This window comes from Agelaius phoeniceus (assembly GCF_051311805.1).
Source record: "Agelaius phoeniceus isolate bAgePho1 chromosome 6 unlocalized genomic scaffold, bAgePho1.hap1 SUPER_6_unloc_1, whole genome shotgun sequence".
Taxonomy (NCBI): domain Eukaryota; kingdom Metazoa; phylum Chordata; class Aves; order Passeriformes; family Icteridae; genus Agelaius; species Agelaius phoeniceus.
This window is the reverse complement of record NW_027509865.1, coordinates 831,138-847,029: the sequence shown is the minus strand read 5'-3', so window position 1 is coordinate 847,029 and position 15,892 is coordinate 831,138. Positions and strand designations below refer to the sequence as shown.

Sequence of the window (15,892 nt, the reverse complement as noted above, 5' to 3'; positions counted from 1 at the left end):
AAAGAAAGAGAGAGAGAGACAGGAAGAGAGCGAGAGAAAGAAAGAAAGAGAGAGACAGAGAGAAAGAAATAGAGAAAGACAGACAGACAGAAAGAAAGAAAGAAAGAAAGAAAGAAAGAAAGAAAGAAAGAAAGAGGGACAGAGAGAGAGACAGAAAGAGAGACAGAGAGAAAGAAAGAGAGAGAGAAAGAAAGAAAGAGAGACAGAGAGAGAGACAGAAAGAAAGAGAGTGAGAGAAAGAGAGACAGAGAGAAAGAGAGACAGAGAGAGAGACAGAGAGAGAGACAGAGAGAAAGAGAGAGAGACAGAGAGAAAGAGAGAGAGACAGAGAGAAAGAAAGAAAGAGAGAGAGACAGAAAGAGAGACAGAGAGAAAGAAAGAAAGAGAGAAAGAGAGACAGAGAAAAAGAAAGAGAGACAGAGAGAAAGAAAGAAAGAGAGACAGAGAGAAAGAAAGAGAGAGAGAGAGACAGAAAGAAAGAAAGAAAGAAAGAAAGAAAGAAAGAAAGAAAGAAACAGAGACAGAGAGAGAGACAGAAAGAAAGAGAGTGAGAGAAAGAGAGACAGACAGAAAGAAAGAAAGAGAGAAAGAGAGACAGAAAGAGAGACAGAGAGAAAGAAAGAGAGACAGAAAGAGAGACAGAGAGAAAGAGAGAGAGACAGAGAGAAAGAAAGAAAGAGAGAGAGACAGAGAGAAAGAAAGAGAGAGAGAGAGACAAAAAGAGAGACAGACAGAAAGAAAGAAAGAGAGAGACAGGAAGAGAGCGAGAGAAAGAAAGAAATAGAGACAGACAGACAGAAAGAAAGAAAGAGACAAAGAAAGAAAAGGAAAAAGGAAAGGAAGAAAAAAAAAAGGAGGAAGAGAAAGGAGAAAAAAAATGAAAAAGGAAAAGGGTGAGAGTGAAAAAGAAAGAGCGAAAGTGGAAAAGGGGGTGAAAAACAGAGTGAAAAAAAGAAAAAAGAGTTGGAGTGGAAAAGAAAGGACATTCGGGAGGGGCGGTGCTGCCTAAGGTGCTTCCGCGCCCAGGAGCGAAGGAGCCGTTTGATCCCCTGGCGGGAGCGCAGCTCCCGGTGGCGGAGAACGGAGCGGTGGCTGTCAGTTCGAGACTCCAACTCCCGGCAGGCCCTGCGGCCGTAAAGCGCGGCGTCTGACGCAACGGCCGACGCGCCATATGAATGGCTGGCGGCCCGAGGCGGCCGCTCGCCGGGGGAGCGGGCTGGGCGCGGGGAGCTCCCGGCGCCTGTGCCACGCGGGACGGAGCCGCGGCAGCGACGCTGGAGGGGCGAAGCCTCCGTCCGGCCGCCCGCACGGAGCCGAGCGGCGCGGAAGGGGCGTCCGCCCGGTGCCTCGGCCTCGCTCAGCGGTCCCGGTGGCGGGGGCTCAGCTCGGGCGGGGCGCGCTGCCGCCCGCCGATGGCGGAGCGCCAGGCGGTGCTTTGCTGCCGCGGGCCGGGAGCTGCAGGAGCCGCCCCGGGCGAGCGGCGCCGGGCGCTGCCGCGGTCACTGTGCGGCGGCTGCCCTCGGGCTGGCGGAGGCGCGGGAGCCGCCGAGCTGCAGCCGTCTCCCTCGGGCCGCTGCCGCTGCTGCGGGCGGGGGCGGACGAGCGGCTGCGGAGGCGGCTCCGCGGCGGGCTCAGCCTTGCGAGCAGAGAGCGCTCGACATCGCTGGCATGACACGGCTGCTGAGTGCCTCAGTGCTCGTGGCTCTTCCTTCCACGCAAACAGATGGAGCGGCATCGCTGAGCAGTAAAACACAGCGATGGCCCGGAGAATGGCGAGCGCAAGGAGCGCCGGGCAGGATCCTTCTGATGGCACAGGTGCGATCGGCAAACTCAGCCCCTTGTGCCCCTGCCCTCCCGACCCCCAGGGGAAATGCTCTCCAGCCTCGAGCTGCTGAGAGACAAAACGTGTGATTTGACACTAGGGTCCGGAAAAGGTTTCCGTTTAGATTAGCAAATGCCTCCATTGTTCTCGGTTACGTCCTAGGATCGGTTTTAGGCAGTGACTTTCTACCGCTTGTCGGATTTTCTTGTGCAATGGTAAGAAAATAGGCAGGTCTGATACTGGTTTCGCTTTTTTTCTACTTCATGTTCCATGAGCTGCTTTTATCCAAGCAATTGTTTTAAAGTTCTACTGTAGGCGTTTCTGGTTCACTTTTTTTTTTTTTTTTTTTCCTCTAAATCGGCAGTAAATATAGCTGAGTAAAATTACCTTGGTTTTCTTCCTTCTTAAATGTTTTTATTGATAATCCTATTTGAATATGCAGAACACGTGGGTATGTCCTGTAATATATCCTAGCTTTTCTTGTTTACAGGGTACTCAGGAAATATTTTTCCCTTAGAGTCCCACTGAAACATTCTCCGTGCAATCTCCGTTAAGGTCTGTGTTTACAAATAAGCCACCATCAGCTGAGATATTTGCCTGTGTACCTTTTCCTGTCATTCAGAGCTTGCGTTCTGTGGTTTTTATGATAAACCTATCAAACTTGCGAAACTGTTTTGCAAGTCTTAACCGTTGAAGGCAGCAAGAAGTGGTTTTAAAGCCTGTTCTTGAGCAGACAAAGGGAAAAAGTGTGAATTTGCTGCTGAACTTGTCCTTTTTCATTTGACTTGCCTTGAATTATTTAGGAAGAGAGAGAACTAGAAAAAAGAGAGAAATAGAATTGGTTCTTGAGCCCTCCTAAAATGCTCCCTGTGATTCCGTGTGGAGCCAAAGTGAAGGGTGATGGAACAGAGCCCCTGTGCTTTAGAAGGAAATCAATTTCAACCTGATCTCCACCCTGAGTCTCCCTAATTTCTGTTTTTAAAATGCAAACTCAGTTTAGGAAGTGTTGGGAGTTAGTATTTTGGGGGAGAAATGGCAGTTGCACAAACCGTTCCATTTCCCAGAGGCTCTGGGAAGGATTCATTTTGTAAGCGCTGTAACTGCCATCGGTTGGGGGTTCGGGGTTGGAATGTGCACTTGCCCTCCTATAAAGCACTCGTTCATTTGCATTTCAGTGCCAGGAGTCTGGAGAAACTGGAGAAGAGCCCAAGAGACATTTTTCATCCTGAGATACAAAAGGTAGGAAGTGACTTTTTTTGGTTTGGTTCTTTTTCTTTATGATTTCCTGGAAATAGAAGGAATTAAGTATAGATCCTACTGGTTTGTTTCTTCCAGTAGCTAATAAGAATAAGAATAAGAATCTAATACTACTTAAACTGTCTCTTTATCCATTGAACTGGCCATTTTAAATCCAAACTTCTAAACACCAATAAAAGCATCATCCTTGTAGAATCTTTAATAGGAGGGGGCTAAAGATGCTGTTTTTGTTGACAGGATGTATTGGTTCTTGAAGGGCAAGAGGTGAGTACAAGCCTAACTACTTCTTGCTCACAGACCCGTCCGGTGAATACGGCTTTGTATTTGGATGGGCTTTTGATGACTTCTAAATCAATTGCTCGTTACAGTAAAAAGAAGTCATGTTTTTTTGAACCTGACAGCAAAAATAACTTGAAGCACCAACTTAATAATAATTGATCACCCGTCTAAGTTAATGATTTTATGCTATACTATCAAAGTTTAAAGGTAAATTATTGTGTAGTAGGAGATGGTATAAAATGTATGTTCTAACGTGTAGGATGTATGCAAAGATTAGAGGAAACAAATTTTTATGTCTTCTGTTTGACTGTTCACCAAATAATATTTGGTTTTATTTTCCTGGGATCGGTGAATTTTAAATTTGGAGTCCTCTATGCTAAGGATGGTCAGCTTACAGGTGATGAAATGTTCAGTCATGGTGAGGTTTTCACCTTCTCCTTAATTGTTTTGCTCATCTGAAAAAAAAAAAAAAAAAGGCAAGTCAAAAAAAAAAAAGTTATGTTTATTATTTGTTACCCCGTTCTGTCCGTTTCCTCAGTATTTGCTGGAGCTCTGCTTACCCAAGCTTTGGGTAAAACAAGCTTTGGGTTCCTTCTGTCCCACTGGGTGTTGCCCAGTTTGGTTGCATCTGGTGAAATTCACCCTGAGCCCTTACAGAACCAGCTCAAACCAGGTGAGAGCCATTCGCAGCTCTCTCAGGACACCCGGAGGAGGATGGGTGACGTTTCTGAGCATCTGGCAAGTGTACTTCTATCAAAACTCGGCCTGTGCAATTTCTGGGGAAAACCCTTCTGTATCCTGAAGGGTTCCTCAAAGTCTGTTGAGGATCCAGTTAGCAGTTGCTCACCTGGATGGTTCCAGCTCCACAAGCTAACACTTGTACTCTTGCCCTGTAGTTTAGATCTATTGTAGTTTTGTTATTTTGCAAGATTTTACGTCTTTGGACAGTAACGTGCATTTCACTCTTTGGAACCTCTCGGATCGTGCTTTGGTGCAGCACCACCTAATGGGACACTTGGCTGCTGTGCTGAAGGGCTTGGTTACTGGAATTGTAAATCCCGGAGAGTTTGTAAGTCTTCTGTCCCCAGGGAGGTGTCACGCTTTGTTCACCGTTGCTCTGTTTGTCGGGTGCTGCTTCTCGTCAGAGGTATTAACTTCAAACTGCCCTGTTCTTTTTTGAACTTTTTTTCCTGGTTCTCTCCGTAGGGCAGGGAAGGACTCTCGTATCCCGGTCGTCAGACTCAGCGCTGCCCGAGAAGATACAGAGACTGTAAAAATCATAAGAAGCAACTAGGACTGCAGAGGAAACAAACTGGAGAGAACAAAAGGTGATATTGTTCTCCTTAGCCTGGATTAGAAACATCCACTGCGCTTTGATGCCGGTGCCTGCCAGGGGCTCGTTAGGTCTCTTGAGGCAGGTGTAGGTGTTCACTTGTAGGTTCTATTTTTTGGCAAAGGACCACGAGAGAAGTTTATTTATAGATCCAAATAAACATTCATCTTATCTGAACATAACCTGTCATCCCCTTTCTGACATTAAGGACTCCTGTATAAATACTTGGGGGGGTTTTCTTTGTCGTTTCTGAATGGTTCCATTTTGCCGGCTACTTGAACAAATCTGAGGGGGTTTAATTGCATACTGCTTCCTTGAAATTCTGTTGGTCTCTGCTTGGAACCCTTCTTGTACTGCTTAATGAAAGACTTCGGATGGTGCTTTCTTGCCTGTTTGTGGTTAAGGTCGTGCTCTGATGCATTTACAGAAGCCATGGCAGGAGAGAGTCAGCTGCTGGAGAAGAGGAGACAGTACTATCCCTGTGCAGCACAGAACTGTGCTGCTGCTGTGTCATCAGCTGTGTCTGCACTGAAAGTAGCCACCTTCACTTGTAGGTAGCTCCTTGGTGCTTTAGGACACGCTGAGGGATTTATTCCTTTTGGGATCCACGATGAGAATTCCCAAGAGAGGTAGTAGTAATAAGGTCTGAGATTGGAAAAAAGCCTGTGTCCTTGGAATGTTGTTGTTGTCGTCAAAAGTTAATTTTTCCTTCTTTCTTAGCCAGTAGTCAGCTTTTTGCTTTATTTTTTGTGGTATCAGTATTTGATTGTTTAAAAAATTGCTTCAAAAGAACTGCAGTGGCTGGCCACCAGGACCTTGTTCAGATTTGCCTATTTGCTTGTAGCTAAAACCTTTCCATATTGTTTATCATTCTATTGAAGAAACTGCTGCCCAGTCAACTAAGAACTGAACATCTCTCTGTCTAGGACATGGGGAGAGGATTTAGGTCATGTCTTTGTTTCCAGAAAAAAGTTCCAGTGTAGTTTCTAACTAGAGGAAAAGGGGGGGGGGGGGGGGGGGGGGGGGTGAAGACTCGGGGCTCTGATGCCCCTGGGGGCACCCCGAGGTGCCCAGGAGAGGGAGCCCCACTGCGGTGCAGGAGCAGGTATGTTATCACGTACTAGAGAGCAAATTATAAATAGAAATAGGAAAATTATAAATATAAAAATATTTTTTAGATCGTTAAAGAAAGCGGTTTTTTTAACTTGTCAATAGGCAGGGTTTTGATGATAAAAATGATAAATACAAAGAATATGGAGGTAGAAATCTAAGTCTAGAAAGATATCATAAATACATACAGATAAAGTTTAAAACTAGAAGAAAAAATCAGTTGCAGCAGTAGATACGATACATAATATAAATAATACTTTAAATACATGTCTAGAATTTTATAGATATTATAGATAATTATTAATAGATTGCATCAAAAGAAACGATAAATATAAATGTGAGTATAATTACACAAAGTATAAAAATATTTCGATACCGTTTAAAAGAAGGTGTTTTCGTGTATTTATTTGGTTCGAGATGGGGTTTTTGTTTGGATTAATAGACGTATTCTAGAAATATAAATCTAACTGTAGAGAGATCCAATCGATAGAGGAGGCTATTTCTAAAACCACAACCGAACGCCGCCGCCTTCGGGGGAATCGCACGAGCTCGGCCGAAGCAAGGCGAGAGCGGCCGACCCTGACGGCCTCGAGCGAACCGAGGCGAGGCTTCCGAGGCTGCCTGAAGCGAAGCGAGCCGAGCTCAGGCGAAGCGAGCCTGCTGCTCTCGTGCGCGCTGCTTAGCGCCAGTGCGCTCCCAGCCTAATGAGCTCCTGCCCGAGCCCGCGCTCCCGGTCGTGTCCGCGCCGTGGCCGGGCCACCCGCGGGACGCGGCAGCGGGAGAGCCCCGAGCCGGGCGAGCTGAACGGGAGGCGGCGGCGCTTGCCCGCCCGCCGTCGGGGAGCCGAGGCGAGGCGAGCGGAGCCGAGGCGCGCCGAAGGCACAGAGCGGCTGGGAGTTGGGCCGAAGCGAGGCGAGCTCGGCCGAAGAGGCGAATGCAGGCGCCAAGAGCCGAGTTGAGGCGCCAAGAGCCGACTCGAGCCGAGCGTCTCCGGAGCGAGCCGAGCTCCGCCGAGCGCCGCAGCATCCCGGGCAGGGCGAGGCGCCGGGCCGGGCTCGGGGTGCAGCCGGGGCTCTGGGAGGCTTCCCCGCCTGTCCCTCTCTCTAGCCCTCCTTCCTTCTCCCCGTCTTCGCCTTCTCTCGCTCCCTTTCCCCCATTCCCTCTCCCCCCGCAAAGCCGGCTCCTTCCTGTCCTGTCCCTAGCCCGCTACTCCCTTCTGTTCCCCCTGTCTCCTTCCTCTGCCCAGCCTCCGTGTACCCTCGTCCCGGGCTTTCCCTTCCCGTGCCGCTTTCCTGCACAGCCCGAGCTCCCTCGCCGCCCTTTGTCGTGCCCTGCTCTCGCTCCTCTCTTCCCGTGCCCCCTTTCCTTCTTTGCCCCGCAGCCGCGGGGCTCGGGCTGCCGGAGAATAAAGCCCCGAGGGCCGGAGCCCGGCGCCCCTGGGCCCTTGCGGGTGTCCCCGCGCGGGGCCGGAGGCTCTCGGCGGATCCCCCCGTGCCGCTCAAGCGGCGCGGCCGACAGCGCCGGAGCTGCGGCTTTGCCGGCATCGCGCTGAGAGCGGCCCCCGCTCCGTGCCGGGCCGTCCCCGCCGTCTGTGCCGCTCCCTCTCTCGCTGCCCCTGGCCCGTGACAGCGAGGCTGGGCAGGAACCTCAAGCCTTCTGGGGGCTGCCCCCCCTTTCTTGTTGCAGCAGAATCCCTTGCTGGGGCTATGCACGTGTGGGAAGGGCTTGGGGGAAGCGCTGCGCTGCTGTCCGGGGCAGTCGGATTCGTTCGGAGCCTTCTTTGGGGGTCAGGGAAAGGCGGGGTGAAGACTCGGGGCTCTGATGCCGTTGGGGGCAGCCCAAGGTGCCCGGGAGAGGGAGCCCCACGGCGGTGCAGGAGCAGGTGGGGGGCGGGCGAGGGGCGGGGGTCACGCTGGGTGCCGTCCCCCAGAGGGACCCAAAGCTGCCACCAAATGCACAGGGAGGGGTGAGTGGGTGTAGGATGCTAAAACCTGGCAAGGCATTCGGTTTTCTAGGTATTGCTAAAGAATAGGAATTGGTCTCTAAACTCAGCTGGGGAGAAAGCCTCTCTATGCACTCATTTGTTTACAGGAATGTAGAAGGTTCCGACTGGAGATGCGTAGTAGTTCTGAAGATATTGCCGTGAGGTTTTGATCTAGGAACGGACCGAGCTGTGCCCTGGAACCCTCAGAACAGCTGCAGGGGCTGAAGGCGATAGAAAGGGCTCTCTGGCACCTTTTGCCTCCGTTCTCTGCCAGCGCCCAAAGCGTGTCGCAGTCCCGGAAGAGGCGCTTGTCATCCCGAGAGCCAAAAGGAAGACGTGTCAAATCCCAGCTCTGCCTTGTGTTTCGTGTGGGTTTTTTACTTCGTATTGATGTCATTCCAGAGAGCAAGGAAAGAAGAAATGGGACCGGCTCCCACTATTACTGTGTGAAGGCTTTCTTGAAAGGCTGCTGTATTTCTATTGTCTTTTTCCACTCCAAGCTTGACTTTTGCCCTCGTTTTTCGAGCTCTGCTGCATTGGGGGTGTCCCAAGGAGGGCGGGGTTCCTCAGCAGGGCTCTTAGGAGGCGGCGCTGATTCTGCTTTTTCTGAAGGCGTCTCAAAGCGTGCTACCAGAATGACAGTTTTGTGCACTGGAAAGCTTTCCCTCAGTGCCATCAGCGCACGTCCGTGTCTGAATTGTGGAAGCAGACGGACTAAGAACAGCCAGCACCCGGAGCAGATTTCTGTTGGCTCTGTGTCTGTGAGAAGCGGGCTGTGTGCTGGACGGGGAGAGGCGCTGTTGGAGAGTGGCATCAGCGCCAGGTGTGAGCTGTGAGGATGATGGGGGGCTCGGAGCAGCCCCAGGTGTGAGCTGTGAGGATGATGAGGGGCCGGCTCCTGCCGGGGCGGGGGTGGGTGCGAGGCTGTTTTAGGGGGAGGCTTCGCCTCAGCTGCCTTTTGCATGGAGCTGCTGAGTAGAGGGGTTCATGGGGGGCTCCCGGGGCTGTCTCATGGAAGGACTGCGAGAGCTTCTCGCAGCGTCTGGGCCAACACCTGGATACGCGCTTGGATCCGCGGAGCATCGCTTCAAGGAGGTGCCGAGGGACGAATCTTTGTGCCGGGAAGCAGCAGCCGAACGGGTGAGCGCGTGTGGATTTGGAGCGGGGACTTTGGTCCTTTCCCTTTTCAATTGGATCTTGGCAGTCCCCCCTCCCCGGTTCCCCAGGAACAAAAAGGGAGCTTGTGAAGACAAAAGAAATGAAGGAGAGGCAAGCAGCTATTCTCCTAATATTGTCTGTGTTTGAACTGGGGGGGATCCGCTTTCGCTTGCGGTTCCAAGGATGTCGGTTGAAGGAAAAGCTGCCTTTTCCCGGCTGTTAGGGGTATCCCAGGGGTGACAGGGAATCCCTGCGTTCCATTTGAACGGGAATGGGCAAAGTATTGTTGTCATCGGATGGCTTTGATTGGAAGGTAGCCAGCCCATTTTCATCATCCTAAGGTTTAAATGGAGGGGACAGCGCTGGTGTCCCTCCTTTGCAAGGGTTTGAATGGAGGTCAAAATCCCCCTTTGCACATGGCTTGCAGGATTTCATTGGAGGAAAGCCCCTTCTTTTCTGCTCTCCTAGGGGATGAACTTGAAGGGGAGAAGCCATTTCTTTGCCCTTGTTGAAGCGAGGTGAGCGCCGCCCGCGGCGTCAGTTTCGGGGTTGAGTTGCGGGAAGCCGCAGCTCTGGCGGCGTTTGCAGGGCTGCAGTCGGGCTGTGCCGCTGCATTTGAGGGCGCTTCTTGTGGCCGCGGCCCGGGCCGGAGCGTTGCCGCTCGGGAGCGCTGCCGGCCCGGGCCGGGCGGGTGCCGAGGCGCACGGGGAATTTGGCGCGGCAGCGGCGGAGCCGCTTTGCCGGTGCGAGCCGCCGTGCGGAGCCGAGGGCAGCTGGCGCCGGGCCGGCCAAGGGCGGCAGAGGCGGCGCGGGCGCTGCTGCGCCGGCCCGGCCGGTGCCGGCCGCTCTGTCCGCTCCGGGCGCGGGGCTCGGGCGCCGCCGGGGCCCCCCGGGCAGGGGGAGCGGGCGGGGGTGGGGGGGTCTCCGGGGCGGCGCCGCCCCTGCGCGCCGGAGCAGCCGCCGGAGGAGCCGCTTTGCCGCCGGGAGCCGCGCTCCGTCCGGGGCCGGCAGCGCGGGGTTGGGCTGCCGCAAGTTCTTGGGTGTCGTGGTTCGGAGGTGCTTTGTAGGGATCGATCGCACGGGTTTGTTCTGGTCGCAGTGGGTGTGCGCTAAGGGCTATGGCGTTCTTCCTGACCGGTACGGTTCTCGGTTCGGGTGGTGACGATAAAGGTTTGGTTTGAATCGAGTTCTGTAGTCGGATATTTTTTTTTGCCGGGCTATTCTGCTTTTAAAGGCGTGCAATGGTTTCTACGGGTCGTTGCGTGAAGCAGCGGCTCGGATTTTAACTCTGTCGCCGTGGCTTTTATTAGCGTGGGCGTGTAGCGTTTGTTTCGGTGGGTTCGAGGTGGCGTCGTGTCGTTAATAGCAGCGGGGTTTTTAAAATCTCTCTAATTGCGTTTGTGTTTCTCGTCTTCCAGGGCTTTTATTTCTTTGGTTTGCTTGATTGTAGTGTACGTTTTATTGTGACGGATCATTTGGGAGATCTTGTCAATGGTTACGTTTCTCTTTCGGCTTTGTGTTTATTTCTGGGTGGTATTTTTATTTTGATCGAATGAGGCTCTATGCGTTTATTCTTCAGTTGGGAATAATTTTTTTGAGGTAAATTAAAGTTGCTTTGGTTTGGGGGACTTTTGTTTTACAAATGTATTTTCTTTTGGTTTTTTTTTTTTTTTCTTTTTTTCTTTTTTTCCTTTTCGTTTCTTGTTGTCCTTTGACGTATTTGGTGGTTATTGATCAGTTTTATTTTTGGGAACGTGGGTATTTATATGGTGGGTCTTTTTAAGTAGGGTTTTTTTGTTTTTTTTTTTTTTGGGTAGTTATTTTCTTATTTTTTAGTGGTTGAGATTTTTTGGTTTTTTTTCTATTTCGTTCATTAGTTCGCTTTCTAAAGTTTCTAAAGTTCTTTTGACAGAGTATTGCTTATTCTTTGAGTTAGTGTAGATGTAGAACTTCGGTTAGTTTTTAAAATAACGTTCAGGGTCAGTGGCACTGATTGGAGTTGAGCGAGTTGGTTTGGGTTTTTTTAGAGGTTTTTGTGATTTGCTGCGTGTGTTTCTCCAGGGTTTTCTTTTCGTTTGGTTCCATTTTTCTGATGTGATGAGAACTGTTAGTGAAAAGAGTGTTGTGTGTTTTTTTCGCTGGCAGTCGCTTGGCTGGTGGAGGTATCTTGATGGTTTTGGAAGACATTGGTGGGAATTCGATGCTGTTTGTTTTGTCATTGCATTTAGGAATTGGATTTTCAATGTAAAATTCTAAGGATAGCTATCTTTAAACAAAACGAGTAGATGTGTAGAAATGGGAATAAACTTTTTTTTTGATCTATTCGATCTCTATTTAAAATTTAACAGGTAACTTAAGTCATGATATATTCCAATAAGATATTGTATTTTTCAAAGAGCATTGTGTATGTTGATAGATATATCAATAGAGATGCTAAATATAAACACAGCTCAAAGGAAATTTTAAATCTAGAAATGTGTTGCGAATCTATGCAGATATATATATATATATCAAATTATTAAAGGATTGTAAATGTAAAGTGACATAAATCCATACAACACGTAATACAAGCGATACCGTATATATCTTATGATGGTATATTATAGGAAACAGCTCTAAATCTAGTACATCGCTATGATATAATATGTAAAACATTATAGATATGGTAACTGTAAATACAACAACATTATTAAAAGTAGTTTAAAAGAAAGGATGGTTTTGTTTTTTACTTGGCAAAAGCAGGGGTTTTATTATAAAAACTACAAATACAAATGATAGAAAGGTAGAAATCTACTTGTAAAAAGATCTCATGAATACATCAAGATGGACATAAAAATTGAAACTATTAGAAAAAAGAAGTTGTAGCAGTAGATTTGGTACATGATAAAAATAATGATTTATCTCTATGATGTGAATAATAGATATGTGCTATGTAATGATGAATGGAATGCATCAGTATAAACGGTGACTATAAAAGTGAATCTAATTATGCAAGCTCTAAATATAAAACTATTTCAATAGAGTTGAAAAGAAGGGTTTTTTGGTATTTGTTTGGTTAGAGATGGGATTTTTTTTGGAAGAATAAAAGTATGATAGAAATCTAAATGGAAGTCGAGAAATATACAATCAATATATAATGATATTGCTAAAACCACAAAGTATGAATAAATACAGATAATAGGAATAGGCATAATAGATGGTATAAAGGACGTAACACATCACTGTCCGGTCTAAATATGCGTGTGAATAGAACTAGGAAAACTAGAACTATCAAATTTATTTCAAGAAGGCATGAAAGAAAGGGGGCTTATTTGGTTCTTGTTTGGTAAGAGGCAGGTTTTTGGCATTTATTTTTAGAGGAGTTTTTGGGGGGGATGGCCCCTGTTCTTTTTTGCCGCCTTGGCCGCCCGCAGGCCCAAGGCGCGCGGCGCCCCCGGCTGGGGTGGGCGGCAGTGCTGCCGCCTTGTGGGCAGAGCGCGGTACTGCAGTCCGGCGCCGCCGCCAGGCAGCCCTCTTGGGCGTGGCGCGTGGCGGAGATTGGTTGACCTTCTGAAAATGGCGACGAAAAGGGCGGGAAAGCGGAGGGCCCCCGGCGGTGTGTCTATGCGGACTGCCTGCACGGAACACGGACGCCGGCGCAGCCCCGGCGGAATTTTTGTGGCGTTTTAGGTGTACCCGACACGGGCTGTGGGGTCAGCGGCGCCGCGGGCGGGCGTATTTTGGCGTGTTTCTGACCGGCATGTGAGTAACCGCCTCTCTCGGCCGAGTGGGGGGGGGGGGTCCTCTCTCGGCCGCCATGTTGGGAGTGGCTCGTCACCACTGTCGCGGGAGTTTGTTTGACCTTCTGAAAATGGCGGCCAAAAGGGCGGGAAAGCGGAGGGCCCCCGGCGGTGTGTCTATGCGGACTGCCTGCACGGAACACCGACGCCGGCGCAGCCCCGGCGGAATTTTTGTGGCGTTTTAGGTGTACCCGACACGGGCTGTGTGGTCAGCGGCGCCGCGGGCGGGCGTATTTTGGCGTGTTTCTGACCGGCATGTGAGTAACCGCCTCTCTCGGCCGAGGGGTCCTCTCTCGGCCGCCATGTTGGGAGTGGCGGGTCGCCAATGTCGCGGGAATTTTTTTTTTGACCTTCTCAAAATGGCGGCCAAAAGGGCGGGGATATCGCGGACCCGGGAGTCTGCCGCCCTGTGGCCAGAGCCCGGTACTGCAGCCCCCCGAGCCAGCGCCCTGCCCCTCGCCGCTGGCTGCCGGGGGCGGGGCAAGGACGCGGCTGCCGAGCGAGGCAAGGGCGAGGGGCGGGGGCGAGGGGCGGGAGCGAGGGGCGGGCGGGGCGGGAGCGAGGGGCGGGCGGGGCGGGCTCGGTAAATGGCCGGGAGGGGTGAAAGACGTTCAGGAGTGCAAAAGGGACACGATGGCTGAGAAGAATGGCCGGGGGGGGGGGCGGCCCGGCGGGGCCGCTTTCGGCGGGCGGCGGAGGCGCGGTCGCAGCGCTCCGCGGGCCGGGGGCAGCGAGCGGGGGCGGGCGAACGCCGTCGGAACGGGAACGGGGCTGCACCCCCCCCGAGCCCGCGCACGCGCCTCTCCAGGCTTCGGAAGCGACGGCGGGCCGGAAAATCCCGGCGGGGCGGCGGCGCTGCCCGCCCTTTCTGCCGCCAGCTTTGCAAGGTAAGACCGCCCGCCCCGTCCCGCCCCGCCCCGTCCCGCCGCCCTCCGGTGTCTGTAAACAGACGGACTCCCTCTGGCTTCCCACTTCTCCGTGCTGGAGAGTGGGAGAAAGGTCCGTGCTGCTTGCCGTGTCCTCGGTGGGCAGAGAGCTCTGACCTTGCCTTGCATGGGCTGCTGAGGATTGGATCCTTGGGGATGTGCTTGGATGCATTTAGTGACCTTTACAGATTTCTTTCCCCGCTTTTTTCAGTTCCCAGAATCATGGAAGAATTCAGGTTGCAAGGGGCTCTAAAGATCACCTCATTCCAAGGCTGCTGCCGCCGTGGGCAGGGACGTGCTTCCATCGAGCAGCTTGCTCAGAGCCTCGTCGCAGAGCACCGACGGGCCTTGAGCACTTGCAGCGATGGGGCAGCCCCAGGACCTCTGAGCAACCTGTGCCCTGTGCCAGCCAGGTGCCAGAGGAGGAAGGAAGCCCTTCCCACCTGGAGCAGAGGCTGCGTAGCCTTGTGGCACCGAGCGTGTGAGACAGAAAGGCCCTTCCTTTCTGGAGGGGTAACAACACTCAAAGCTCTTTCTCGGGACAAGCCGAGCAATGGAAGGCCAAAGGAGCCTTCAGTTCTTCCAGCAGCTTTGGGAACAACTTGAAGGAGGAGCAGAGCTGGCCTGGTGCCTGCCGGCTCTGCAGGCAGTGGGCATGGCGAAGCTGCAGCTGCATCTGTCTTCTTGGCTGAGGCTTTATAAATGAGGCGCTTTTCTGTAGTTCCTTTTCAGGCATGACGTGCAAGTTGCCCCTAGAAGTCCAAAGGCAGCTGTTTTCTTAGCAGAAGGAAGTCAGGAGGAGGCAAAGCCAGCAGCTAAGTCTGGATAAAAAACTTGGCTAACCTCTTTTCCCCCCCTCCTCCAAACAGGCCATTGTGAAGCACTCAGCAGAGATCTGCCCGGGAGGAAAAGCAGAGCCAATCTCTGAGAAGAAGGGACGTGCGAGCTCTGGCGAGGACGGCTGCTCCCCCTGGCCTTGGTGTGGGACCTCCTGAGCTGCCATTCCTGTGGTGGGAGTGTTCCTCCTCTCCTCCGGCCAAGCCAGAGACCGCCTAGGGAAGGAGCAGGTAAGGTTGAAGTACCGAGGTCTCCCAGGTAAGAAGTGACACGGCCAAAGGAAATGGCCTCAACTTGCAGCAGGGAAGGCTTAGATTGGATTGGAGGGAAAATTTTTTCACTGAAAGGGTGCTCAGGCGTAGGAGCCCAGGGAAGTCCCCATGCCTGGAGACACGTCAAGGATGTCAAGATGTGGTGTTTAGGGACCTGATTTGGGGGGGCAGCAGCTGGGCTCGATGTCCTTAGAAGGCTTTTCCAACCGCAAGGATGCTACGGATCCTATGGTTCTGGAAAGCCTTGACCCCTCTGGCTCTAGCACAGCACCTGGATGCTGACAAAATGAGGCTGGTCCTAGAGCCTGGAGGTCCCTGTGCCACAGGGAGAGGACAAGCCGGTGTCACCTGCAGGGAGGGTCTCGTCCCCAGAGAGCCGTCAGTGACTCCGTCCCTGCCCGGGGCTCTGGGTGCGCCCTCGGGGGGCGGGGGACGACACCTGCCCTCAGGTGTCCCTCTGGGCACCTGGGAAGGGAACCAGGTCCATCCGTGCGGCAGCTGCAGGGCTTGCAGGCTTTGGGGCTTTGCAGCTGTGTGCCTTGTCGCAAGGTGGCAGGGACGTGACACTGCCTGGCAACGCTGCTGGCCTCGGATCCTTGCTGCTCTCATCCTTATCCCATATGGATTTAGCAGCAATCTTCTGTCTTTGCTTTCAAACTGTCCTTGGGAGAGTTCCAAGAGAGGGTCATTAGTTATTTCAAAGCCTACATCTTTTACCTCTTGGCACTGAAGAGAAAAGACACAAACCTGCTTTGCATCCTTCTGCCTGGAAGTCATTGTGACACACAGGGAAGGGAGGAAGGGGCTGGCCGGCGTCAGCCTCTGCTGAGCCTCAGCTCTGGCTGCTCCTGCTCACAGGGTAAAGCCAAAAGCTGTCGTGATCAAAAACGCAGGCCGCCCTTCTGACCTGAGTCACAGGGGCCGTTTCTTCTGAATGAATCAAGGTGGGAAATCATTCTTGGAGCTTCAGAAGAAAAAAAACCCCAGAACCGTAGGTACGTTTGTAAGAGTGTGTATGTACGTACATTTCCTTCGATGAAGAAGAAAATCTTAGAAATATCATGTCACGTCTGGCTTCCTAGAGAAGATCCTGAACTCTGGGCTTCTGAAAGCAAATGGCTGTGCATTTATAGGA

The 15,892-nt window shown here is 51.7% G+C and overlaps 1 long non-coding RNA gene across 1 annotated transcript; it reads left to right on the top strand.

Moving 5' to 3' along the window:
• Positions 1 to 1,828: 1,828 nt before the first annotated feature.
• LOC143692354 (uncharacterized) lies at positions 1,829 to 5,692 on the top strand. Its single transcript, XR_013180311.1, has 4 exons — positions 1,829 to 2,377; positions 2,998 to 3,061; positions 3,317 to 3,343; positions 4,565 to 5,692. It is a non-coding gene; the product is annotated as an uncharacterized LOC143692354 (long non-coding RNA).
• Positions 5,693 to 15,892: the final 10,200 nt, after the last annotated feature.